At 35.6% G+C, this 27,841-nt stretch overlaps 1 protein-coding gene across 9 annotated transcripts in view; it reads left to right on the top strand.

The window, feature by feature from the left end:
• Dmd (dystrophin) overlaps nucleotides 1-27,841 on the top strand; it is a 2,313,977-nt gene that overhangs the window by 1,238,523 nt on the left and 1,047,613 nt on the right. The window contains exon 1 of one of the 9 annotated variants that reach the window (XM_075957220.1): nucleotides 22,249-22,315. The exons of the other annotated variants lie outside the window; for them this stretch is intronic. The gene's annotated coding sequence lies outside the window, so the exon portion shown is untranslated. Of the gene's footprint in view, nucleotides 1-22,248; nucleotides 22,316-27,841 lie in introns of those variants that run through there. 9 annotated transcript variants of the gene reach the window in all.

The raw sequence follows: 27,841 nt of genomic DNA, 5'->3' as shown, positions 1-27,841 counted from the left end.
GAGATGGTGTTAGTTGAAAAAGTAGTCTCTTTGAAATTAAACTAACTCGGATATTTAACACAGGCTTTATCTTTTGGTCACATTGTTCAAAGGCTCTATTCTCTTTGTATTCTGCAAAAGAAGCCTCTTATCCAGGATCCTTGTGAAGATTCAAAGAGATAAAAATATTTAGACAAGAATAGATTTATGGCAACTGTTAACATTCTTGCTTTTCTTAATTAGACTTATAAGATTAAAACTGCATACTATTTTAAAATATAGATATGACTATATTTTGCCAAACATCATAATCTCAAAAAATATTTATTTAGCTTCCTTTCATTTATGACTAATTTAATATTTGGTTCATTCATTCATGATCTTATTATAATATGTCAGTTGTAATGTTACAATTTATTATATTCTAAATCTTGTCCATATATAATGTATGAATTCATAGGCTATATCTGATCTTATATGTTTATGCATTATTCCTAAGTCTATGAGTTTTCTATATGAGAATCTACTTGCATTAAGGTCTATCCTTGAAGTTTGATAATAATATTTCATACAAATAACATTGTAAAATTAGTGTATCAGAGGTTCTGAAATATGTAGCTCTAGATATAGATATGTAATTAGATGTGCATATAAAATTTCATTTCAAATAGTTTTGTATTAAAGAGAAGCTTCCATGATAATACAATCATTTGATAAACTTGCAGGAGTAAACGATTTGTGTCTCAGGGATCAAACGGTGGAAAACACTAACGGGGAGGAGGGAGATAAAGTATAATGCAACTGCTTAAAGGTGCAGCTCTACCAAAATCAGCGTGGAGGCTCCTTATAAACCTGAAATAGATTGCCCATATCGTCCCACTAAACCACTGTTGGGCATGTATCCAAAGGGTTCCATATCTCCAAATTAAAAACTCTTCACTTATTAGTTAGTCACATTCCTTGGTCATGAATCCCCTTAACACACAAAATGCCCACCCTTCATTAAATAGATCTACAGGTCATGGACTATACCATGTAGGGAATAGTATGCCTGTGGAGGCAATTCCCAGCACAATACCCATGCTCCAAAAAGAATAAAGAAGTCTGATGCTGTCATTATATTTACTGTTATTATATCTATTAAACTTATTTGTAAAAAAATGATCTTGACAAGTTTTGTTTAGAGAATGCAGTGAGACTCACATCTGTGGCAATACTGTGTATTTTAATTTGGAGGTCTTAAATGCTTAGTTAATCCAAAATGTCTCAGTCTTCTCTAATGTCCTCAAAGTCATTCTACTTCTTATGTTTCTGATATTAGCTCTTGTTTTCTCTGTCAATGGAGAAAAAGCACAGCCATATTTTTCTTTCTTCCTTAAATTTTAAGCATGTCTTATTAGTACAACCTTCAAAATGTTTCTCAAATTATTTATTGCGTATCTTTCACCAACATTTATGTACTCACCGTTCATTCTGTTGTTTTACTTCATGTCATTTTATTTCATAACTATTGACCTTAAAAACAGGTAACAATCACCCTCCATGTTAATATTACTTATAACTTATTGCAAGATGATATGAATAAATATGAAAATAATCACAGTTCTAATGTTAGAAATTTTCCAAATAATCATCCATGATGGATCTCACATGGTGAGAGAGCGGTAGAAATGAAGAGAAGGAAAGGGAGAAGCAGTTAAAGGAGAAAGGGTAAGAGAGGGAGAAATAAAAGGTCAGAACAACTTGAGTTTAGTTAAAAGTCTGATGCATATCCGAGTCTAAGAAAAATGGGTGTGAACAACTGGATTTTAACCAAGGGTAGTGGATGTTAAATAACCAGATACATGAAACACTGGGTCACCAGAAAAGAATAACCCATGCCAATGAGGATCCTAGTAGTAAGAGTTCATACATTAAATGGTTGGAAGGATGGAAACGCAAAATATGTTTGGAATGAAGGAAATTAGAAAGAAAGCTGAAGAGAAGACGAATTATAGATCTTGAAGATTCTTTTGGTGTTTTGCGTATCATCTCAAAAGTTTGGGGTTTTGTTTGTAATTTTTTGTTTGTTTTCTGAGAAAAATATTAAGAATGCATTGGGGGGACTGGAGGATAAGAAGGGACATTCAAACAGCTGTAGATTAAAGGTAGTTCTCCTGATGAAATACACAGAATGGTTCAGTCAAAAGCAATTCTGAAGGGCGAAACAGACTAAGTGACTATCATTTTAGCAAGGTTGTCTTACCTAAAACAGTGGCAGTAAAAATGCAAGAAGTGGAGAAATCTAGACAAACGTAGGAGGGTGAATTGATAGGAATCAGTACTAAGAAGAATAAATGTAGGATAGTATCTGAGAAAACAGTCACCTTTTCTCAGTTTCTCAGTCATTTTCAAAGGGAAATAACACTGTCCTTTATTGATTTAAGAGACTAATAAATATTCAATAATTATTTAGTGTATAATCTAATAAAAAATAATTGTAAGTGGAGTAGAAAACATTTGCAAAGAAAGGCATTGGACACTTTTCCTAAGTTGATTTTGAGATATATGTAAAAATTATAGATATTTGAATAGTCAGTGAAAGTGAATAAGGATGTCAGAGGAAAAGCTGACCATCGTGGGATACATGTGTTTCCCTAATTCTTTAAGTGACTTATGACATAAAATCTATGTAACAAGTTCTTGCCCAATACATCTATCACTTGCCTCCTTTATTATACTTAGCTAACATGTCACCTACAATCATTCTTCCCTGACTCCACATCCCTGATCCATTGATATTATTAATCTTATTTATAAGATGTTATAGTAATACTTAGCCTTTAAATCAAATAGTTCTTTCCTTGAATAGTAAATGTTTTATTTCTATGTTGCCAGAATAACAAGACTAGGAACCCGTTGATGGGAGGAAAAAATAGTTTCCTCCTTAATATCCATACTTAATGCCTCATCTGAACCCCTAGGAGGCCTAACTTCCAAATAAATGCACCTGCACACTGCTGTGGCTCTGCTGTGTGGCTCTGCTTCCTGGATATCACCGCCTGCATTTGCCCATGAGGGTGTAGGGAGCAAAAGCGGGTAACAAGTTTCATAAGGCGGCCCTGCGGGAGACAGACTTTGGTCAATCAACTAAGTGTACTCCAAAGTATAAGGACTATGTAGCATTGGAAGCCTGGGCACAAGCCCTAATTTGCATTAAATGGCATGCTCCTATGACAAGGCTTTCTCTGTGGCAGTAGGGTCCTATAGCACATCTTCCAGCACAAATCCTCAGCAAGAATTTGAGTCAAGGGTTAAGCTAAAGAGAAACCAGGCATCTGGCTCAGAGACAGCTTTCACATGAGGTCAGTCCTCCTGGTCCATGGACATTCTCCAGATTAGGGCAGGGAGAGAGCAGGACATTTCACTGGGGAGGGAGGAAGGGAGTCTCTATATTATTGCTATTGTTGTTATTTTGAAAAAGCTGCCAGGCTGGAACACACTGCAAATTCTGACCAGCCTCAAGGCCTTCAAACACACCGAGTTTACAGGCATGTTCCATCATTCCTAACATTTTATTGTTGTTTTAGCTAAACCAGGATTTTAATTGGATTCTGAGTATCAAACTTGTGTTCTGCTTGTAGGCAAGCCCTTTACAGACTGACTGATCATCTACCCAAACACAATGATAGTGTATGTTTTAGGTAGTGTGGTATATATCCTCATAATCAGCTGCTCGGTTATATTCAGATACTCAGCTCTTCAGTTACAGTAAAGAAGCAGTCATAGAAAACACATAATGGGAGATGTGTGGCTATGAATTAATACAATTTGATTAAAATGTACATGGGGATCTAACATCTTTGTGGGCATAGTTCATAGATCTCTGACTTAGATCTAATATAATTTCAGTGAGGATTCAACTTTTAGGGGAACCTTATAAAGAGGAGCTATATAATATTAAATAACTGTAAGATGTAACTTCTCTCTTTTCTTTCCCCTCTTTCCATTCTCCCTTCTTTGTTCTCTTATTAAAAGCGATAAAATAGAAGTGCAATTAATTGTAAGTGCCAATAATTGTAACTCTACCAATGGGAAACATAATGAAATTATATAGGTCATATTTACTTAGTCTCAGGCAACCTTACTTTCACAGAAATAAAGGACATGGATTTGCAATATCCTTTCTTTCAGAATAATCACATCTCTGTGAGGTGGTCTTTTGTTTCTGACTTCAGTGGTGGTTAATCAACTCACTAGTTTTCTAATTTGTACCTTGATCTCTTCTGCTAATAAAGACTCACTTCTTATTTCTGCTTTCCTATTAAAGCTGGCAGTGAACTTATTTACATATATGTGATCTGTTTTATGTATGTTCAACTTGAATGTGTGAGTATAAACAATTCTGTATCATTTATTTATCTTATTCCTACATAGCATCTTATGGGACTCCATACAAAAGTATAGCAGAATGGTCAAGATTCAGGTTGAGTGATCTTTAGTAAATGCAGGGGAAGAATGTAAATTCTCAGTCTTTCAATAAAAATGGTAGCGTACTGAAGCAAGCATACAAACATTGCATTTTGAGTTGATGTTAGAAATCAAATATCCTTAAAACTGAAATATGTTTATTGATTAATTCACTGTGTAAAATGATTTCTCATGAAATACCAAAATATGTAGCATTAAAAATACCTTCTCTTAAACTGTTCCTTTATTGAAGGCACTTATATGACTTAATTTCATGTGCAGGTAAGATTTGTTTCACTTAGGATGCTACTATGTGCATGAATAATTTTTCCTGATGTCTTTATCATGACAAGTCACAAAAATAATATACTCTAAAAAGCCATGTGTTGTTGAAAACATAAAATTATACCTCTTTCAGTCTCTGTTCCTCCTCCCCCTCTATATTATATACACATATATACACACAGAATATATATATATATATATATATATGTTTAGTATATATTACACACATAGACACATAACAGAGAAAATCAACATAACTGTCACTGTAAGGACTCTGATCTAAAAAGTGAAATTCAGTCAAAACTAAAAAAATATATTCTTGGAGAGCTATAAGCCTTTAACAAATTATGAAACTATAAAACTATTTAAATGATTTGGGTAACTCTAAACCATAAGGTATTGGCATAATCCACATTATCTTAGTTAGAGGTTTTTTTTTTTTTCTTTGCTGTCAAGAAACACCATGACCTTAGCAAGTCATTTTGTTGTTGTTGTGGCTTGTTTTGAGAGAGGGTTTCACTGTGTAACAACCTTAGCTGTCCTGGAACTAGCTCTGTAGACCAGGCTGCCCTCGAACTCACAGAGTTCCACCTGAGTGTCTCTTGAGTGCTGGGATTAAAGACGAGTGCCAACACCAGCCAGCTCATAGCAACTCTTCTGAGTGAAAGCATTTAATTGGAGTGCCTTGGTTATAGTTTTAGAGGTTTAGTCCATTATCTTCTTGGCAGGAGCATGATGGCAAGCAGGCAGACGTGCTGCTGCAATAGTAGCTGAGAATCCTGCATTTTGCAGGCAACAGGAAGTCAACTGGGACATTAAGAGGTATTTTGAACGTAGGAAATGTTTATTAAAAGTCTACTCCCACAATGACACTTCCTCCAACAAGGTCATACCCACTCCAAAAAACCCACAAGTCCTTATAATGCCACTCTTATGAGCTTAAGAGGGTCAATGACATTCAAACTATCACACACATACCATATGATTATCTTTGATCCACAGTTTTGCTATTATTAGATAAAGGATTCAAGTGTTAATGGATGTTCTAATGCAGATTCATTAGAATATGTAGTTCAATTCAATTTCATAAATACATTGTGAATGACCAGTATATACATAAGCAAAATTGGATGCAATTATCCCCCATGATTATAAAATCAGATAACACAGGGTCTCTGCCTGAGTGAAATATACAGGAAACTGTCAAGGCTGTATTTCTAAAATGAAAAAAAAAATCATGTAACAGAGATTGAAGCTGGGATATAGGTGACACATCCAATTCTGGCTATGAGGCTTAGGAAATCCTTAAGATGGCTAATAATTAACTTAGGTTTGAAAAATCATCAAGTTTATGTAGCTAGAGAAAAGAGAGTGCCAAAGTAAGATTTTTGTGGCATTTTTGAAATCAATATGGTTAATAAACTGTAATTTTCATTACCTTCCTCTATATAAATTAAATTTATATATGACATGAATGATAAATATTCAAAAGCAAATGACTTATAAAATTTAAATGAGGACTTCCATATAATCCATGATCTCCTTTTATTTCCTGTTTTTGTCTTTGTAAAAAGTGATACCAGATTTTTTTTTTTTTGGTTTTTCGAGACAGGGTTTCGCTGTGGTTTTTAAAAGGAAAATTATTATTTTAGGACAAACAATTTACCAAGAACTATTACAAATTTAGACCTTTTGTTTAACTGTGTCTCATTTCTTAAACCATAGAAGAACTGTCACTAATATACTTGGGAATTTCCCCAATTAAGGTTGATATTAATGCTAATCTTTTACACTTTCATTGTCTCCTTTTATATTACTAATAACAACTGTACTTCTCATATGAGTTATTAAAATGTTGAATTTATTAAGTTCTTTTATATCTTAGGAAAATATTTGTTTGCATTAAAGGAAAATTGATTTACTTTAATTAGGACCTATCAATTTGGTAGAGAAACATTTGCAAGGTGAATATTATCCTTTGACAAATAGACATTACACCTTGATTAGATGAAGATTACACTTAAATTGTAGTACATGTTTGCCTGACATATGAATGATAAAAAATGAACTATTAAATGTGTTAATTACCTGTTGGTTTGCTGAGACAAAATGCCTGACAAGGGCAGCATAAGGACAGAAAGAGTGTAGTCCATCATGGGAGCATGAACTTGAGGCAGCTAATCTTATTGCACTACAACAATGCATTCAAGCACTCAGCTCAATCTGCACTTTGTCTTCAGTCCATAACCCCAGGCCATGGTGCCACCTACAACTCACGTGAATATTTCAGCCTCAACGAATCTAATCTCAATCTCTCACAGGCATGTCTAGAGTCTCTTGTTTTAGGTTATTGTAGACCTGTGAATCAAGACACTCTGGGGATTGCATGCCAGATATTTATATTATAGTTCAGAACAAAAACAATAACAAAATTGCAGCTGTGAAGTAGCAACAAAGTAATTTTTTAGTGTCAGGACACCATGAGGAAATTTATTAAAGGGTCACAGCATTAGGAAGATTAAAAACCACTGTTTTAAATTATGTCAGGCCAATAATTACTATGAACTATTACATTAAACATGATAATTGTCTTAAGGACAAATTTAAATATATATGTTAATACAAAATGCCTGCTCACATGCTTATCTATGCAAATTAAGATTGTAACACCTATTAGATATTCTATCTCTACATATTTCCTTTCTCTTTTATCACTAAGATAAAATTAGACATTACTTTCCCACAGCTACAAGAAAGTACACAGAATTTTAATGTGACTTTACTAAAGTTTGTTGTTATAATGATAGCAAATAGTGAAAGTTATGTGACCTAATCATATCTTATTTTCATTATTAAAATCAGGTAAGAACGCAGTTAATTAAAAATAAGAAACAGAAAAGTTAAAAAGCTGGAAGTTTAGTTCATATGCACCAACTGAGGGCTATGGCACTTTTAACTCTTTCTGAGAAAACATTAGTGTTATGGAAAATCTATTTTTTCCATAGCTTGAGGTGAGGAAAAAGTAACCAGTATAATTTTGCATGTTATTGTGTTTCTTAGGTCAGTTAAATTAAGATATGCCATTTTTTTTTCAGTTTTCTGACACAGGGTTTCTCTTTGTAGCTATGGAGTCTGTCCTGGAACTTGTGTAGAGCAGGCTCACAATGATCTGTCTTCTTCTGCCTCCCAAGTGCTGGGACTAAAGGTAGCATATGCCATCTCTGCGCAGTGAGAAGCAATGCCTAATTTTAATGAATTATTTGCAATTCCTCTAAAGAAATGAAGTAATTCTAGGGCCCTATGATTCTTTATTTTTCGGAGAGGATATCTCTGTGGCTTTGGAGCCTATTCTGAAACCATGCTCTGTACACCAGGCAGGCCTTGAACTCACAGAGTACCTGTCTCTGCCTCACAAGTGCTGGTATTAAAGGCATGCACCACCACATCCCAATGGTCCTATTATTGTTAAACAAATAATAACATATTAATATTTAGCTGGGCTATACTAGATACTAAAAAATTCCTACAGATGGATTCAAGTATTATGCAACATTTTTCATATAATTCTTTTTAATTTTTATTTTAAATTAATTTTTAATTTTTAAAAATGTTTCCCTTCTCCCCACTCCTCCCAGATTCTCCGTACCTCCCCTCTCCCTCAGATCAACGCCCACTCTGTTTCTCCTGAGAATACAGCAGGCCTCCAAGAAACAACAACCAAACACTACAAAAGAAGATATAATAAGACAAGGCAAAAGCCATCATATCAAGGCTAAACAAGATAACTCAATAGAAGAAAAGACAAAAGGGGAGCAGAGAAAAATGTAGAGCTCAATAAAAATCAATTAAAAAAACACACAAAAGAGTCAGAGATACTCCACTTCCTATTGTTAGGAGACCCACAAAAACACCATGCTTGCTAACAGCGGTAGACACACACAGAGGACCTGGTACACACCCTTGCAGGCCCCATGTTTCCTTCTTCAGTCTCTGTGAGCCCCTATGAGCCCTGCTTCTTTGATTAATTGGGCCATGTTCTTCTTGTTCCTTCCATCCCCATTTCACTCCTATAATATTTCCTCCCTCTCTTCAACTGGGTTCCCAGCAAGGGATGGGACCCAATGGAGACCTCCAGTTGAGACTCCGTTTCCACATAGGATCTGACTTTGGGTCCCTGTACCTGCTCCCATCTCATGCCAGAGGAAGCCTCTGTGATGACAAGTGGAAAAGGCACCAATCTATGAGGATATCAGAATATCATTAGGAGTCATGCCATTTTTTTTTGCCAGTCATGTTTGGTTCTACCCCTATGTCTTTGGTCATCCAGACAGTGAGGCATGGGTTTCTTCTTGTAGTGTAGGCCTGAAGTTAAAGCAGATATTGTTTGGCCACTTCAACAAGTACTCCACATCTTGCAGGCAGGAAAGATTGTAGGTCTAGGGTCGTGTTGGTGTCCAGGTCTTACTTTCTGCAGCCTGAAGAGGATCTTTCAATGCCGGAAACTAGAACATCAGGAGGGGTAAAGGCTCCATGCAGGTACCAGCGTGATCTCGGTACATTTCAGTGGGCTCTGTGGATGTCAGTTTTCAGGGAGTGACCTTCTGTCCTAGCATCAGCCTGGGCTGTTTACCCATCTGCCGGGTACCTTCTTGGCCAACAGTTTAACTGAATGAAAACTACTCCCACCACTGGAAGCTTTGCCTGGCTACAGAAGGTGGTCAGGTCAGCACAGGTTCTGTATCCTCCGTTACCAGTAGTCCTCACTAGGATTAAGCATATAGATTCAGGAAGTTTCCACGTTACTAGGTTGCCACATCATCCCCCAAATGTCCCAAATTTGTGCTGTATCTCCCTGCACTCTCCCTCTACCTCTGCCCCATTCTTCCTGCTCCCTGCCCCACTGGCAAAATCTGCATTTGTTAGTTAATTTACCTATCTGTTATTTTCTGGTTACAGACATCATAACTCTTATACAAAAAGAATGTATTCCCACTGTATTTTCATATATGATGGGGTAAATATAGTTTGAATGAATAGTATTCTGTCAGGTAAATACAGTGTTTTATACATTTTATGTAGTGGTTCTCTCCTAGAGGCAATTCTTAATACTGAACAACTGTCAATATCTGGCGACATTTTTGGTTGTTAAATTTCAGATTTCACTGACATTTACTGGGTATTTACACAGATAGTACTAAACAGTCAACAGGAATAAAAAGGATCTCATAGCAAAGAATGATCCTGTTCTGATAGGAAGAAATTAATATTCAGAATTAATTATAAGACGATTGAAGTTGTCATAATGTCAAACAAACGATAAAAAGGCAGATCCGTAGGTAACAGCAATGGAAAGAGCCTGCTATCATCTCTCAGGTTTTATGAACAAAAGGGGAAAGGGACACTATGAGGGCTAAAGAATCAGACAAACTATGTCACTGCTAGATCAACGATTGGTGCTGCTAATTGGGAATGGGAGCCAAGGGAGAAGTGTGAAGGTATCATCCAAAGTAAGGAGGAGCACTACTGTCCCCAATAGGAATCAAACTAGAATGAGATTGTAGAAATGTAACTTTGCTAAGGACATAAGAAATACGTCTGAGACTCAATGTTACCAGCATAGGAACTAGTAAAGAAAAAAAAAATTTCTAACATTGTTTCAGCAACCAGAGTACTATCACAGTTCCATGGTTTTTCCTTCTTCCTCCTCCTTCTTTTCCTACATCTCCTCCTCCATTTTTTGTTTCTGTTTTTTATGATAGGGTTTCTGTGTGTAGCTCTGGCTACCTTGCAATTAGCTCTGTAGACTAGGCTAGCCTTGAACTCAAGAACTGCCTGTTCCTCCTGAGTGCTATGATTAAAAGCATGCATATGCCACCACACCAGTTCTTTTTGAAATAAGGAATTATATAAGAAGTAACAGATATCACAGGAGTATGACAAAGAGGTTACTTGGCATGGCATGACATATGATTTCTCAGTTGTAGAAAATAGAAGGTACATACTTTCTTAAATATCTTAAATATACATTGGAATTTATCATTATACATACTGAAATTAATTTGCTTGAGAATTTTTCCTTTATATTTTCTTTATAAAATTTTATGATAGTTATTCCCTTTGTTGTCATTATCTTTATGTTAAGCACAAAATATACAAATTCTAATGGAAAGAATGGATATTAGAGCACTTTCACTTTTGTTATCATTGGAGATGTCACCCATCCTTTCTCCACACCGAAATTAGTTAAGATACTGAAGGGATGGAAGTTTGTCTTCCATGGCAATTATAGAGAAGGGACATATGGCATGGGGTTGTGAATAGATGGTACTATATGGTGGCTGCATTTATTATTATTTTTTGGCTGTATTTATTATTGCTGTTAAAACTTTTCTTTCTATTACCACTAAAACCTGAAATAGTACTACACTATCATATTTTCAATAGTCTATTGTGTAATCAACATCTTATTTTGGGATGCATGCACATCTCCTGCTATTAATTTATACTTTCCATTCTTTTATCAATAGTTTTATTATTTATGACATTATATCATTCCTATCCAACATCTCGCCCCTGTCCCCAACTGGTGATCTATTTTTAATTATAATTTTACATGAACACACACATATGTATGTATAACCTAGAGCACTAATTTACCTTTGCTCATATGTACATGATGTGCCCAATTCCACCTGATACAGTTGCACTGCAGCCTCCAAACCCAAGGCTTAGAGAAAAATTATGAAAGACAGGGAAGAAAAACAGAAAGGGCTAGAGTACAAAAATATTGCTTCATAGATTTTGTCCCATTTATACCCATCCAGGATATTTCTCCCCTGAACTCTCAACAGTTTGGTTCCCTGACTAACACCAACATAATGATAACGCCAGTTCACCCATCAATTCACAAATGGGAATTTTCATATGATCATACCCCTAGGTAAAGAGCTACAGATTAATGGCTGTTGAGAGAGGAAGAAAGAGTTCTGAATCATTATTTTAATGAACTAGTATATGTGTGTGATTTAAGCAAAGAGTGCCAGAAAGACTGAATATGTTTTGTGATTCTGGGGCTAAGAATTCGAAGCTATGTGAGTCATTCCATGGGTTTTCACAACTGCATCTGCAAACACAAGTCAATGATGAAACTAAGAATGTTTTAGAGAGAATAATCACATTTAAAAGGTTAAATAGAACAAGTTCTTATTTTCCTCATCCCATTCCAGTCATTTCTTTGTTACAAATTAACGTTGATACCTAAATTATCTGGGAATTCTAGAATTTTAATGAGGATTTAAATATAATGCAGTAGATAAATGAAACAGACACAAAAATTCAACTAGCCTAACATACCCCAGGAGCCACACACTCTTAAAGTTTAAAGAATGAAGGAAGATACAACTGATGTAAATTATGTGAAAGTATTTTTTAAATTCTTTAGTACCTTTCTTTGTATTGAATAAAAACTGTTTGTTGAAAGACAATGAGAGCTTGGGTCCTCAAGATACTTAGGGACAAATCTATAAGATAAATTATGTGTGATGATAAACAATATGTATAATATAAGCTTATGTAGAACATTTAACTGCCCTTGTCCAAGAGTAATTTTCTAAACAGGAATAAAAATCATTAGCTGTAATGGGTCTCTGCTTATGACACATCTATGTCACCTTCCAAGCCTTGACTAACTCATGAGCTTCCCTGCTTCAATATAGAGATATCCTGTGTTTCTCAGTTCAGTGTTTTGTTTTATATTTATTCATCAGAATCTGATGTTTCTAAGCTATAAATCTACTTCATTATCTATATGTGAACCCGAGGATGTCATAGATGGGGGGTAATAAAGAGGAAGCCCATCCAAGAGTTTCAAGAAAAGATCAATCAATCAGCATAAAGTAGAAAATAGAAAGAAAAGAAAAGTGGACTAACACAGATAGAGAAAGTATATCTTTAGGAAAATTGGCAAGGATTGAAGCATATATTATAGAGTTTATGTGTATTATTTTAGAATGTTATTTATTAGACCTGGGTAAATGTTCCTGGCATATTCATGCATGAGAAAACATCAAGTGAAAACTTAATAGGTCAAGGAGGCAATAAAGAAGGAGAGAGACCAATTATTTGCAGAAGCCATCAAAGGCAATAAAGTAATTTGCTTGGACCCAGCAAGGAAAATTAAGGTTAAATATTAAACTAGAGTTTATTATATAATCCAACTGTTTATTTCCTCCCTTACCTCATCCCTTTTTCCCTCTCTCCCTCCCTCCCCTCTCCCTCCCCCCTCCCTCCCTCCCTCCTTCCCTCCCTCCCTCCCTCTCTCTTTCTTTTTTGCCTTGTGTTTTGTTTTAAAAAATCTTTTGGAGCAGTCTTGTGTACTTCAGGCAGGATTGACCTTACAGTTGATTCACCAGCTTCAACCACTTCAACCACAGTATTGAGATTTCTGCAATGCCCCACCATTACCAGATTTCTGTTCTTTTAAAGTTATCTCCATGATTTCAGAGACATTTATAGTAAAATTAAAGCAAGCTCCCAGTTTTGTAGTTTACTGGAACAACAGTATATGCAGAGGAGGAATGAATTTCAACTATCTTTCTACTGATTTTTGCTTGTATATTATGGTTTCTGCTTTTGTGTTGTACTGTGTGTGTGCCCGCTAGAATTTTCTGTCTTTTAAAAAATTCTGTTTTTTTTTTCCTTTTTAAAGAGAGAGAAAAGAAAAATCCTGGAACTAGGTGGGTGAGGAGATGGGAGGGGAAACTGCCATCAGAATCTATTGTCTGTAAAAAAAAAAAAAATCAGTGAAATAATTCAACCAATTCATAAAATCCTACCCACTAACGTAAAAGATGCTGCGTACAAAATTCCATGGTTATCTTCTATCACTAAATATTTCCCTTTGCTGAAATACATTCTACAAGATGCTGAAGCCTCAAATTCCAACCAAAAAGGAAAAAGATCAAGTTAAATAGTATTTGTAACATTCCCCAGTATGCCTCCCATGAGAATAAATAGGAAAGAGCTTCACAGAAATTCTGTGAGTAGAAGCAATTGGAAGAAAAAAGATAAATGTTTTAAATTGTAATGTCTCAAATATTATAGACACTATTATTTGACCCTAAAATTTACTACTCTCAAATTTATAAATCATTATACACATGGAGTATTGATTTTTTGGACATATATTGGGCACTACAATGTAAAAGGGACTGAGTTTGATTCTTTGACTGCTTTAAGGTACAAAACATTATGATTCTCTCTAACTTAACTGAACAGTAGAGTCAATACCATGTAACGTTACATAAGTCTATCTCTGTGCTGAATGCACATTTCTTTTACTACTCAAAATAATCCTTGTAGTTGTCTCTGTTATTGTTTCCAAATTACACCTGAAGAAAGTACAGCTTTGACACATTGAGATACAAGACCAAGATCAGAAAGTTTAGCAAGTGACAGAGTGAGAGTTTAACGACAAAACGATCCTGACTTCAAGGAACCTGCCTTCAAAGCTCACATTGCCATCCACGCATAGTATTAACTTTTTCACACAACACACTGTAAAAGCTTCTGTAAATCTAAGCACTTGACCTCTTACTCCGAGCATGCAGGATCAGACCACAGTATCTTATGTGATATTTCTGCTTATTTATACATGAAACACAATTTTCAGACCAAGCTATGAAATGTAGCCCCGCTGAATTCTTCTGTTCAAGAACAAGCTTGATTTCAGGGTTGAGTATGCCTGACTGCACAGGCAGAGGCAAAAGGATCTGAATTGGAAAGGATAGACACAATCTAGCAGATAATTAAACAGGTGCCTTTCAAGTGTTCAGAAAATAATTTGTAATCTTGGCACTGCTTTTATTGATTCTTCTCCATGGAAGTTCTCTCTCTCTCTCTCTCTCTTTCCCTCTCTTTCCCTCTTTTGCTCTCTCTTTCAGTGTCTGTTTGTGCTCTTCTATTACGGTACTACATGATAACATGCATGTGCATTGTAAAATGAAATAAAATTGCAAATAGTGTATTTTATTTTATCATGAAGCCATTGGAATAATTTTTTTGCCAATTTAGTTTTAAAGAGTAACAAGGAATTTATTCAGTTTGGCCAAACTGAGCATTTGTAATTAATCCACTATACATGATTATAATTTCTGGTACTTAAACTTACTTGTGCACTCATTTGTCCATCCATCAAGTGTTTCTGAAGTGCATGCTGTGTGCCAGGTATTAACACATACACAGCAGTAGCAATTATAGTACATGTTGCCTTTAATAATGGTTCAATGGTTAAGAGGACCTCGGTTCAGTTCCTGGCACAAGCATAGTGCTTAAGTTCCAGGAGATTCAATGTCCTTTTATTTTTTTTTCCCCTCACAGGCACTAGACATGCATATGGGGCATAAAACATACATGCAAGTAAAACATTCATACACTTAACTTGAAATAGAAAATTTTAATTAAAAGTGAACTATTTTATATAAAGGAGCTCATTTGGGGCCTAAGGATGTAGCTCGCTGATAGAGCACTTGCCTAGAAACCATAAGGACATGCATTCAACCCTCAGACAGAACCAAAATAAAATAGTTGCATCGTTATAATGGAAGCACCTCAAAGCTAGTCCCTTTTAGTTAAATACATTCAAATCATTAACTTCCTCACCCCCTGACGATGAGTCATCCACTTTTACTTTAATTTTCTTTCTTCTAAAGATTTGGAAACCTGGACTCATTGTTTGCGTGGGGAAAATTTGATGTATTTCTTTAGGCTCCTAGAGAGCAGCCCCTTTGCAGTAGGAAAGACTACAGAGTCATTAATTAGGAAGAAGGTTTTTTTTTTGTTTTTTTTTTTTTTGTTTTGTTTTTTGTTTTTTTTGCAAGAGGTCAAGGGAAATACTGAAGGCAGTTTGGAACAAGAATGATTGCAGTGTAAGCAAGGGCAAAAGAGAAGGGTTTGAAGAATATTTGGAAGGTAGCAGTACTAGTTCGCTGAAGAATACAGTATGAGTTATGAAGGGAAGAATGAAATCTAGGACAATTCCAAGGTAAAGCGGTTAACGAGACTATAGTAAATGATAGAAAACTTAGGTTCAATGCTAGAGACAAATGTTTATTTGGTTTTAGAATTTGGGTAGGTTTAAAAGATTTTAAGAGATCCTAATGAAGTCATAAAAAGTAAAATTGGATGCAGAAATGGAATCTGTGAGGTTATTTATGGGCTTAAGCTCAACATTGGAGATTAAGTTATATGAAGACATTTAAGTTATGCACTTTAGAGTGGATGGCTGCTTAGGCAGGGTCTTCAGGATAGTGTCAGTTCCTAACATTTTGCATTTTCTTTTGGTTTCTTTGGCATGGTAGTTCAAAGGAGGGCTTTCACTGGGATTTGCTTTGTGTGTGTGCATCTCTAAAATTGCTCAATTGTCTTTGACACATGAAGAACCTAAAGATGTCCTCTCCTCACTTGTCCTTGCTTGTTATTGTCCTTTGGTGCTTTATGCAGTTCTATAGAATTTCCACAGGAGAGGCTGAAGATTGTCTCCAATTGACCTGAAAAATATAACTTGTTGAGGAGAGGACACATGCAGTGAGGACCAAAACAAGTTAACTCTGGATCACAGGTGCCCATCATCTCCTTTCTTTCCTTGCCCACTCTCTCTCTCTCTCTCTCTCTCTCTCTCTCTCTCTCTCTCTCTCTCTCTCTCTCTCTCTCTCTCAACTTTTCTACCTTCTTGAAGCTTCAAATTCACTAGGCTTCAACCCTTATTTTGTTACCATCTAAACCTAGACCCTAAGTAAGTTATTTCACTCCACTTGTTCTCAGTATTTTTATATGCCTATTGGGTACTGAGAATTAATGTCAGTGTCTTCTTGGATGTTAGTCTTTTCTAGCTTTATCTGGGAAAGTCTTTTGTTGCAAATAATATAATGCACACCTTATTCATTCCAGAATATTCTTTATAATTCATCTTGTAATTCAACTAACTCATCTGCTCAGATGTATAAGCAGCCATTTTATGTAGCTAAATTTTTACATTTCAGAAGTTTTCAATGACAATGGAATGACTGGAGAAAAAGAATCTGATATTTATTGAGAAGGTAATAAGTGCCAAAAAGCTATATATACTTTATTATACATAATTTTCCAAATAACTACAATATTTTATTCTCATATATAAACACACACACACACACACACACACACACATATAAAATAGTAGAAACCTGAAGTCCTATAAAAGGTCCACAGCTGCTGTTTATGGAAGGCTCTATTTTAACATTGGGCTGTATTATAATTAGAATATGAAATGTCCTTTATCAGTTCATTTGTATGAGCACTTGGTCCCCAGAATAAGAGACACTGTTTGGTAAAGTTGTGGAATCTTCAGAGGGCAGAGCCTTGATATAGAAGGTGGGTTACCAGGAGAGGACCTGGCTATTTTATACACTTTCTGTTGGTGGATGCGATGTGATCAGCTGGCCTTCAGAATCTTCTTCATGGCTTCTCCACTGTGAAGGAATATATCCCCTCAAGCTGTGTCTCGGAATAAATTCCTCTTTAAACACTCCTTGTCACATATTTTGTCACAGCATGAGAAAAATAATAAAGTTGAGTTTCATTCAAAGTTAGAGTTTTCCAACTAGTAGCACTTTATCATCTAAATTGACTAAGCTGAAAATTCATAACAAGGTCTATTCTGGAAGAAGTTACAAATAAAGATAGAGTCGGATTGCAATGTCCTAGTCACTCTCTAGTGCAAAGCTTGCCTGTCTCCTAACTTATTTCACTCATCGTCACTTCCAACACAGCCTCCTTTCAAGCGATTTGAGAGTATAAGAATGCATGAAATAGTATTTAGAAGTACCACTGAAATTTGGGAGACTCCTGAACTGTAGTCAGGAGTAGGAAGTATGAGACTTTCACAACCAAAACAGAAGTAAGTGAGGAACTTGCTGCATTTATATTTAGCCCCAGTAATTAGTTTACTTCACAATGATTCTGAATTGGAAGATCACAGCGAGGCAGATAAACCAGGAATGGCTAACTTCAGTCTGAGAGCCCCCAGTCTACTTCTGTTCACTATCTTTTCATATGGGAAGCAAGGACAAAATATTCATGAAATAGACTAGCTAGCTTTAAATAGCTCACTACAGCAAATCCATGCACGTTCAGATAAGACATTCACAATTATTAAAAAGAGAGCCATGTTCTGCATACTTAGAATCTTGGGATATTTTACTACAGCTTCAATTTGGGTTAAGTTGCCATAGAGTAGAAACGGTGAAATAAAAACATTGTCAGACTGCACCAACAAAACTGTTTTAGATTAGAGCCAACAATTAGAGTATAGAATGTTAGGAAATTCTCAACTGCTATCTGTGCTGGCCAGCAAAACTGGGCTATATTAAAAAACACAGTTGATAGTGTACGATAGTGTCTAATTTAAGCTTTTGTAGAAATCAAATGAAACCTGGCACACAATTAATGTTTGTTGAATGAATACTGAATAAGAATATTCATAGAATCCACACTATGTAGAGCTAAATTCCCAGTCCCTAGGTCAATGCCTTGAGGAAATGAATGGGCCTAATATCACTTTTTTTTTCTGAAATACAAATTTAATAATGTCACTTCCTTCTTTAAATCCTTCAAGAGACTACCATGGCCTCCAAGATACCATTTGTGGCTGTGCTTCTCAGTCACTGGTATGGAGAAGCCTCCCGTTAGTTATACAACCCTCATTTAGCTTATATGGAGTATGATCAGAGATTGGCATTCTTAAAGAAAAGCTCAGAGTTATAGAAATAATGCTTGTCAGTGGGCCACATTTTCAGTAGCAGTCACACATGCTATTTAAGCCGATATGACAGATTGTTATTTTGTGGGTGATTTCCAAGTTTCTCACCAGTTTTACCCAAATAAGCCCTTTAATTTATACAAAAAAGCAGGCGAACAAACAAAAAACACTAACAAAAAACATGGACACTCATGATATTGCATGTGATCATATGTTTCGTTTCCTTCAATTCTTGAACCCCTTTAAACTCTAGCTCGGGTCAGACATCATCAGAAGGTTTTCTGTTGTCCCCTAGTCATTTTGTCTGTGTGCGCATTTGTTTGTTTTATTGACATAGGGTCTCTTGTTGTAGCCTGGAACTCTTTATGAGGGCCAGGCTCACCTGAACCTCACTGAGATTCCTCTGTCTGCATCCTCGGTGCTGGTTTCAGGTGTGATTCACCATTCCTGGCTCCTAGCCTTGCTTAACATTACTCTCAAATGTTTTCAGCATAGTATTCAAAAGTAAATATATCACATCCTTCACCAGAGTCAAGAACGCTGCCAATGATGTCGGTACCATACTTGTGTTAGCAAATAAAAGAAGTTTAAGGGTTTAGTTGTGAAACTAAGTCTGCAGAAAAATAAGTGCACAAATTTCACGTCAGTTGTATACTAATTTTTGATAGCTCATAAAGAGGCTAGTGTCCCTTATTCTATCTCACCGAATCACTGATCATCTCCATGCTTTATGATTTTTGATGCACGTCTGTTTCATCTGTATATGGAAAGTCACTTTCCAAAATATCACCAACACAACTGTTGAAAAGGATTCATTTGTTATTTATGATGATACAGAAAGTTCCTTGGGCACCCATATTTTGGGTGTTTTAAAAGAGGAAGAGTGAGTTTGAATTTCCATGAAATTCTGAAGTTTAGTTTTAGTCATGTCTCTTGTGTGAGGGCACAAAAAGTATTGAATTATGATCACGGTATTATTATTTACTTTTAGTGGAATAAAAAGCAGATGTTTGATTACAAAAGTTCTCAAGATGGGAATATTAATTCTATCAAGTTCCTTTCAATTAAATAATTGACAGAGCTCTAGAGGATGCTAGCGTATTGAAAAGTGGATTATTTTCCTTGCATGAGTTTCCAGCATAAGCAAGTTATGTTCTTTATAAAAAAGAAGTGGTGAATTGCATCAGTGTAGATGGTAAGCTGATATCCTTAGTGCCCAAGCTTTTGGTTTTGGTGGCAGTGACTTTCACATAGAACCTGTATTTACCTGGTGACAAATACGTTTTCACAATCTGCAAAATGTTGTTATTATCAGCTCCTATTTTGAATAGGTGCCCAGTAATTGTTGGTTGAGCAAATCATAAGAAGAGTTGATTTAAGAAAAACTGAAAAATTCACTATGGCTTGGAAGAATAACAATGATTTCCATTGATGACTGTAACCTACAGAGCAACAGCATCAGTATTACTTGGGTGCTTATTCCAAATGAAGACGCTGAGGTACATCCTAGACTTAGCGTATCATATGCTGAATTTTTTTTAAATGTACCCCTTTGATTTGTATTGTATTATATTTTTGATATTTTAATTGTGAGCGTTAGCCTTTAATAGCTGAGCTATCAGGAATCTCTGTTCACATTGCATTTTTTAGGAACACTTCCTGTTGAGATATTATTAACTCCATTCCCATGTGTGGACATTTAAAGAAAGTTTAAAAGACTTAAATGAGATCAAAAAGTATGTCGGTAACTGAGCCAGGACACTTGAGTCTCTGGCCTCCATTATTCCCAACTCAGTTACTTCTTTCACAGTAGGAGAAGATGCAGTTAATAGAAGGATAAATATGGCAAATATCTAAGCTATTACATCCACTCTTGAAAGTACAGTTTAATTTATATTCTAATTTGTCTTTCTCTTTCAAGTTTTCTGATGCATAAAAATATGAATGGCAGGTCTGAGCAATGTTTAGGTGATGTGCTTTGATTCTTTTTCAATTCAGGATGCTCAATTTGGATTCTGCTAAGGATTCTCTGATAGCCTCTGCTATTCAAACTGTCGAATTAACCAAGAAAAGAGAAGTCCACATTCATTCAGGGGCTGGCTAGGAACTGGTCAAATTTACATCATTTCCTCTGATGTGCAATATTGATTTAGTGACTTGGGAAGAATATTTTCATATCTGTCAAACAAGATAACTTACTTGTCCAAAGGTGGCACTGCAGTGACACCTTAAATAGCAGGCTTTATCAAGTTTAATCTATCTGTAAGGCAAATGGTGATCATATTTTTATGAGAGAAAAGAAGATTGAAAAGCTGGACATCACAAGTAGCAACTCTTGTAAAAATCATATTCCTATAGTAGCAGGCTTGAAGATATAAATCCCAGTGAATCCCTCCTTTACTTACCATTTATCTGATTATCCATCAAATGTTTATTGCATTGTTATTACAGGTATAGTGATATGCACTGGGGCTCTAGTGTGAGATCTCTCTGACGCATGCATACTGCTGTGCTCAGAACGCATAGGTATGAGGATTCCTTCAGAGGACATTTCCAGATTGAGTAGTGAGCAATCAAAAATAGACTAGTCAGTTTTGGTTCAAAAACAGTTCAGAACTTCTTAGGTTATCAACCCCCTATTTTATTGTGGGGGGACTTTGGAGGTGTGCTTAAGTACTTAATTAATGAAACAAGAATATCATAATCTGTATTTATTTTCATAAACAACACAGTAAAGCCAACTGCATCGGGGATGTCATCTGCTAACTTAGGTGTGTTCTTTTCCTGTTGTCATCTATACACACCTGTGTCTTATTACAGACATTTGCCAGAGGTTGCTGGCAAATGGGGATGTCTGTGAGAAGAAACTGTGGTGAGCAGCATCCTGGAACTTTTCCTTATGGCTTTAGAAATTACCTCACCACTGTCTTGTAAGCTCACATTTTCCTTTATGACTGTAGCATAGAAAAGAATGTGCCTATAAATTTAGGACCATGGAGAGGGCATAACAGAAGCAACATTTTTCTTGAAGAATGTTATTTTTATTCAGTCTAGCATGTGGTTTGGTGCACAGCTTCGATGACTGGCTCCAGGGCTTAATACATAGATATACATTCTAGTGAGTCTGACTCTAAATAGTTATTGATGAGGTAAAATAAAATCTGTTATTCATTTAGTGAGGAAAAGATCACTGCAGTGAACTACCACCATGTTAGGAATGACTAAAGAAAAAAGAAAATAGCAGGAATTGATTTCAATAAACTAACAAATACTTTATCATCAGTATGTTTACTTAAATAACTTTTCCTTTCGTGGAAACTTTGCAACTTCTGATTTGATCCCATCATTACTTCAGCCTTTGCTATTTGGACAAATAGTTCTCAAGTCCTGACTTAGTTCTAAGTGCTTGAAATCCAGTTTTTAAATGGTCCTTGGTTGTCTCTAATGTATGATCTTCAGTTGAGCATCACATATTTAGTTTGCCACAGTGATGTAAAGAAAAGAAAATATGGGTCTGCCTCCATTTGCAAAACTATACACCAAGTGCCTGCAGAAACTGTTTCTATTGGATATTGCAGGCTGTGTGTGGAGTGGAATTGAGTCCAATCCATGATCCAGCAGAGCTTCAGCCCAGGATTTCTTTAGAGCCTTTGCTACACACAAAGTTGGCTGATGTGCCATTCAGCATCCCAGCAGCTCTTTCTCTTCACACTAGCAATGGCAAAGCTTTGTGCGGAGGCATTGCTGGCTGTTCTGAGCTAAAATCAGCATTGTGGACCAGAAGGGGGGTTTGCACACCTTATTAAGGTAGGCAAGTGTGTCTGAGTGTGTGTGCGCCAAAAAGCCGGAAGACATCTGTTGAGAGGAAAGTGCTCTTCGTAGGTCTGGCAGCCTCTATGTAAGTCTTCTATTCTGATGCAGGAGCGTGTGAGCAGTAGGTGGGAGGAGATGCTTTTGTACTTGGAAGGCTGAGGTCCGGATTAAGTGATACTGCTATAGCTAGTTAGAGGCAGGGGGAAAAAAAGGCGGTAGATCAAAGCATTAACTAAAATGCACCCTTGTGTTAATTCCCGCAAGTTAAACCACCTCATTGTAATGGAAATTGGGGGGGTGGAAGGAGCAGCAGTGAAGGCAAGTAGCCCAGGTCTGTGAGGGTTTGAGCCTCTCTGGTCTTCTAGCTTTTGAAGTCTCTTCTTACAATTTGTTTGGCTCCTCTGGAGGGGGCAATTCATATCCACGTCCCTCTCTTGGAACATTTCTTCCTTCTATACTTCATCAGGGAATAATAGAGTTTAGCCGTAACAGGATACCCCAATCTCCCCCCAAAAAAGCATGTGCCCCCGTCTGCTTAATAAAGGTGTTTTGAAGAGATTCCTGCCAGGGGAATCTTGATGCCTACGCATTAAGATGGCAGTTAACTTTTACTATCAGTGCTTACATTAAAATTTCTCTCTTTCTTCTTCACTAAAACGGTCATAAATTTGAGTAGCATAAAACTTTATCTTAAAACATTTCTTTGCTTTTGGACACCTTGACTTTTTAAAGACAGATATATATCTAATATGCTATATTAAAATACATTTATGTGTAATATATATACATACATAATATATTGGTGCTGTCACACTTAGAAATACTAGTTTGAAGCTCAATGTTGCATTTTTCTCTGAGGAAAAATATAAGTAATGTCAAAAGTTTGATTTGTTCAAGTTTTAAAAGATATAACTTGCTTTGTGACAGTTCATTTGAGTCCAACTCAGACACTGTGTATCAGGTTTTAATCAAATAATTTTACAATTCATGTATAGTTAAGCACAGAAGTAAAATGATTTATCTTTTGTTTATACTATAAAAGTTATTAAGTGAGGTTTGACTTTAAGTAAGAGTTTTGAAGAGGGACAGAATTGGTAACTGGACTCAGAAGACCCTTTACACTTCTCAATTTTACCTCCGTGCCTTTTACCTTTGGGAATATCCCTGTCTGCATGAAGAGATTATTTATAATGTATTCTGTGTTTCAATAAAAGTGAACAATTATGGGCTTTCTGTTGTACATTTGAATGCTGTAAATTATTTCGTATATTTATTGTCTCTTTTACCTCTCATGAGGTTTACTTTGGAAATAAAGCATGCTACATAGTAGGCTGGCATTCAGTTTTTATGTTTTAAATTTAAATGCTGTCAATGTTGATATCATATCTTGAATGTGTGGGTAGAAAAGATACCAAGTTTTATTATTTAGATTTAAATTATGGAATTGTAGATTGATATTTTCAATGCATTTTCATTATAGTTCCTGCCACGGAGGCAGCGTGAGGGCTTTCAGGAAGATGGAGTGGTGTAATTACCAGGTGCACACGTTCATTAATCCTTCCTGGCCAGAGAAAGCTTCAAGTTCTTCTCCAGTGGCCCATTCGTAAAGCTATAAATATCAAAATTGTGTCAGCCAAGAAATCACACAGAATGGTGGCTCTTTTTGAGTTCAATTTCATGCACTGTTGCTTTGGTCTTGTGAGGAAAACACTGAATTCTTTAGGATACTTGTGCTTATAAAGTTCCCAAAACAAGTATCAAATCATTGATGACTTAATTTAAAATACATACTATTCTTTCACAAACTAAGAATATTGTGTCACTGTGGATCCCTAATATGTTATAGGTCTTTTCACTGGAACTCTGCTTTGTGTATTGTGGGATCAAAATTACAGCTGACAGCTATTTTCTTTTAATTTGTAGCTTAGTTCATCAGTGTCTATAATGCTTAAAATCTTAGCACTGTTGCATTTTATTTGCTGCAGGGGAGAGTTTGATTGGATGTGGAAGCTATGTAAGACTTGTTAAAAGTAATTTAAAATGTGTCTTATGAGAGCTTTTTTACTAATTATTCCTTACTAAAATAATTCTGAAGATATTTGAAGATATTTTCTGTATAGACTTTAAAAAAGGTCTATAAAATGAGACTAAATGGTATAATAATGCCCTTAGAATTCATCTTTCTCTTCTCTCTCTCTCTCTCTCTCTCTCTCTCTCTCTCTCTCTCTCACACACACACACACACACACACACACACACACGCGCGCGCGCGCACACACACACACACACTTAACTAAACTAATATAGTTATCAGAAAGGATACAGCTAGAAATGTATCTGGTAAGTAGAATCCAGGAATAGCTTTCTTAACTTATGAATGTAACTTTCTTAATTAGAAAGATACAAACTAATACACACACACAGAGAGAGAGAGAGAGACAGAGAGAGACAGAAACAGAGACAAAGACTCAAATCTATTTTACTGTTCATGATATTTATTCCCTAGACCAGTGGTTATCAACCTTCCTAATTTTGTGACTCTTTAACAGAGTTACCCATGTTATGATGACCCCCCCAACCGAACAATTATTTTTTGTTGTTACTTTATAAGTCTAATTTTGTTACTGTTATGAATTGTAATGTAAATATCTGATATTCTGGATATCTGATACACAATGCTTGTTAAAGAGACTTTTGACTCTGTAGGGGTTATAACTCACAGGTTGAGAATAAACTAAAGGCAACCCAACATATATTAAAACAAACATTTAAAATATATTTGTATCTTAACATTTTACTTAAACTTTAAAGGTGCCAAATATAATCAAATCTTTTTTTATTTTTTCCTGTGTTAAAGAAGCCAGAGACTGTGGATATTCTGGTATTATTTGTGGTGAATATTGTTCAGAATAATTAAAAATGTAATTTGTTCCTTCTCATTTTGCAATAAAATGCCTATTTTCTATTTTTAAAATAGCAATGGTTAATATGATCTTAAAACAAATGTTCAAAAGCAAGTTGATTTTTTAAAGAATGATAAACACACATTTATTACCAGCAAAAGAAAGGGCAGGGCATACTTCTGTGTGAAGTTAAATATAAAAATATGTGTATGTGTGGGCGCATATGTGTGTTATATAAAAATATAAGTCAAGAGATAAGTATAGGATTCAGAACTTTTGCCTTCTGGCTTTTACTTCCTAAAAACCTATTTAAATATCTACATATTTTATATCTCTAGGTTTCTTAAGAATTCTTTGTCTAGTACAATGGCCCCATCAATGATAATTCTATCGTTACAAGGAATAAAACTTGTCATAAATGAAAGTCAAGTATTTTAAAGGTATAGTAGTCACAGATGTTGTAATATATGAATGTAATGGACTTATACCACCTCCTTATCACTAAAAAATTCTGATTCCAATTCCTGGATGGGTGTGCTAGCTCAGTGAGCAAAGTTTATACGCTGAAAATGTGGGGACTGATGCATGAATCTTCAAAGGCCAGATAAGGTGGAAGCGTGTAGCTGTGTTTGTAATCCCAGAACTCCTACTGTGAAATGGGAAGTAGCAAATGGAGACTCCTCAGAAAACCACGAGTCAGTCTGCCTATTGTGCACAGCATTGAACAATAAAGACACTCTGTCTTAAATCAGGATGTAGGCAAAGACCTGACATGCAGGGTTCCTCTTACTTTCATAATTGCATTGTGGCATACATCTACACAGACACACACATCATAAACATGTGCCCGTACAAACACTCAAAGATTGAAAAATTGATTTCTAGCAGTTTTTTTTATTTCAATTTCCAAATATACATGAATTTGATGAATAGTTTAAGCATGACCAAATTGAGGTGCCTATCCTAAAAAAGTGATAAACTATGGGGAAAGAAACTTCGTATTTCATTATTATGTTAGGTATTTAATTCATTTTTTAAACTAAACTTGAGGTTGTATTTACTTTTATAAGCACAGCTTACATTCATGAGCATAAGAGCAGATGTGCTCAAAGGGCATGGCTGTCAAAATAAGCATTTGTTAGTCTATTGAGGAAATCCCTCATCCAAGAGTTAAAGAAGTGGCATTACCTACACTTTAAATGTAAAATTCACAGAGGGTATTTACATAGAGAAAATAATTAAGCATAATATCTAGCCTGAAGACACTTTTATCTGTCATGTGGAGGTAAACTGATACATGTATATGATTCAGTGATGTCCCAATGAAATCAAGGTGAAAAAAATAATTTCACAAGAGCCAACAAAAAAATAAACTAATTTTTGGTTTGCTGACATATGACGAATGCCATATTTATCATTAAAGGTCTCCATGTATTTGGACTGAATTTTAACAACTGTCCGTGCTAGAGATTTAATGTAGCATAAGGATTTCCATGGTTGAGTGTAGTTTGTCAGTAATCATGGGAATACACAGAGTAAGTAAGTTTCATGGCATGTCCTAGGATAAAAGTTATAATTTTGTAGCCTTCCTATATAGCAATGCCTATAGAAACACCATCTGCAAAAGGCACCGTTAAGAAAAGCTTCTTATAACTGTCACCTTATGAGATCCTTCATCTGATCCTTAAACAAGTATGTAGACAGCACCTAAACTCAGCCTCCCCCTTCAGAAAAGCAAAGTTGTATCAATTTCTCAGAAATTACATACATAATACAAAATTAAAGGATGGGTAGGAAAAAGTAGTTCTTTCCTTCTGCTAGGTGAGGTTTTTTGTTTGTGTGTTGTGTTGTTTTTGTTTTATTCCTTGTTTAATTAAAATATCATTTTTAAAATAGAGGGCAGTTTTTCAGCTGCTGCTTAATATCTTCAAAATTGACCCTCATTTTTTATTTAGGTTCTTTTGAAAAAAATAAAGGTACAGCACCCATTAATGTTTGCTGGAACATGTCAAACAAAATGGGGTTTCTGAGATAAGGGTTGAGAAATCATGCCCTCCTTTTCTAGGATATTAACATTTCGGTGTTATAGATTTCTCCATTCGTTTTCAGCTAAACCTAACTTTACACTAAAAGATGGAGAGTTGTAGCAACACAATTTATACATAGCAAGTCTCAATATATCCATAGGATTACACGGTCAGGTGCCAGTTCATAGGGTAACATAAGGGTATAGGATTTAGGAACATTTTCTCTCTCTCTCTCTCTCTCCCCCTCTCTCTCTCTCTCTCTCTCTCTCTCTCTCTCTCTCTCTCTCTCTCTCTCTCTCTCTCTCTCTCTCTCTCTCCTAAAGTGACCTTCATGTTTATATCTTCAAATAATAAACAAGTAATCTGTGCAGGTTATTCTCTATCTTTTACTGTGATACTCCCCTTTCCAAAAGCTAGCTGCTGTAACCTTTTTGTTGGAGGTTGCTTCTCAGACTTCCAGCGTCTGTGTGCTCTGCACAAGGAATAGTTAGACTTACCCTAGGATTTACATCGTGTGTTTGGGAAGCTTTTAAACAGTTATGGCTGATGGTAGAAGTACAAGTACTTCAAAATTTTTGCCCTCAAGTAAA

This window comes from Microtus pennsylvanicus, chromosome X (assembly GCF_037038515.1).
Source record: "Microtus pennsylvanicus isolate mMicPen1 chromosome X, mMicPen1.hap1, whole genome shotgun sequence".
NCBI lineage: Eukaryota > Metazoa > Chordata > Mammalia > Rodentia > Cricetidae > Microtus > Microtus pennsylvanicus.
This window is presented reverse-complemented; position numbering and strand designations above follow the sequence as displayed.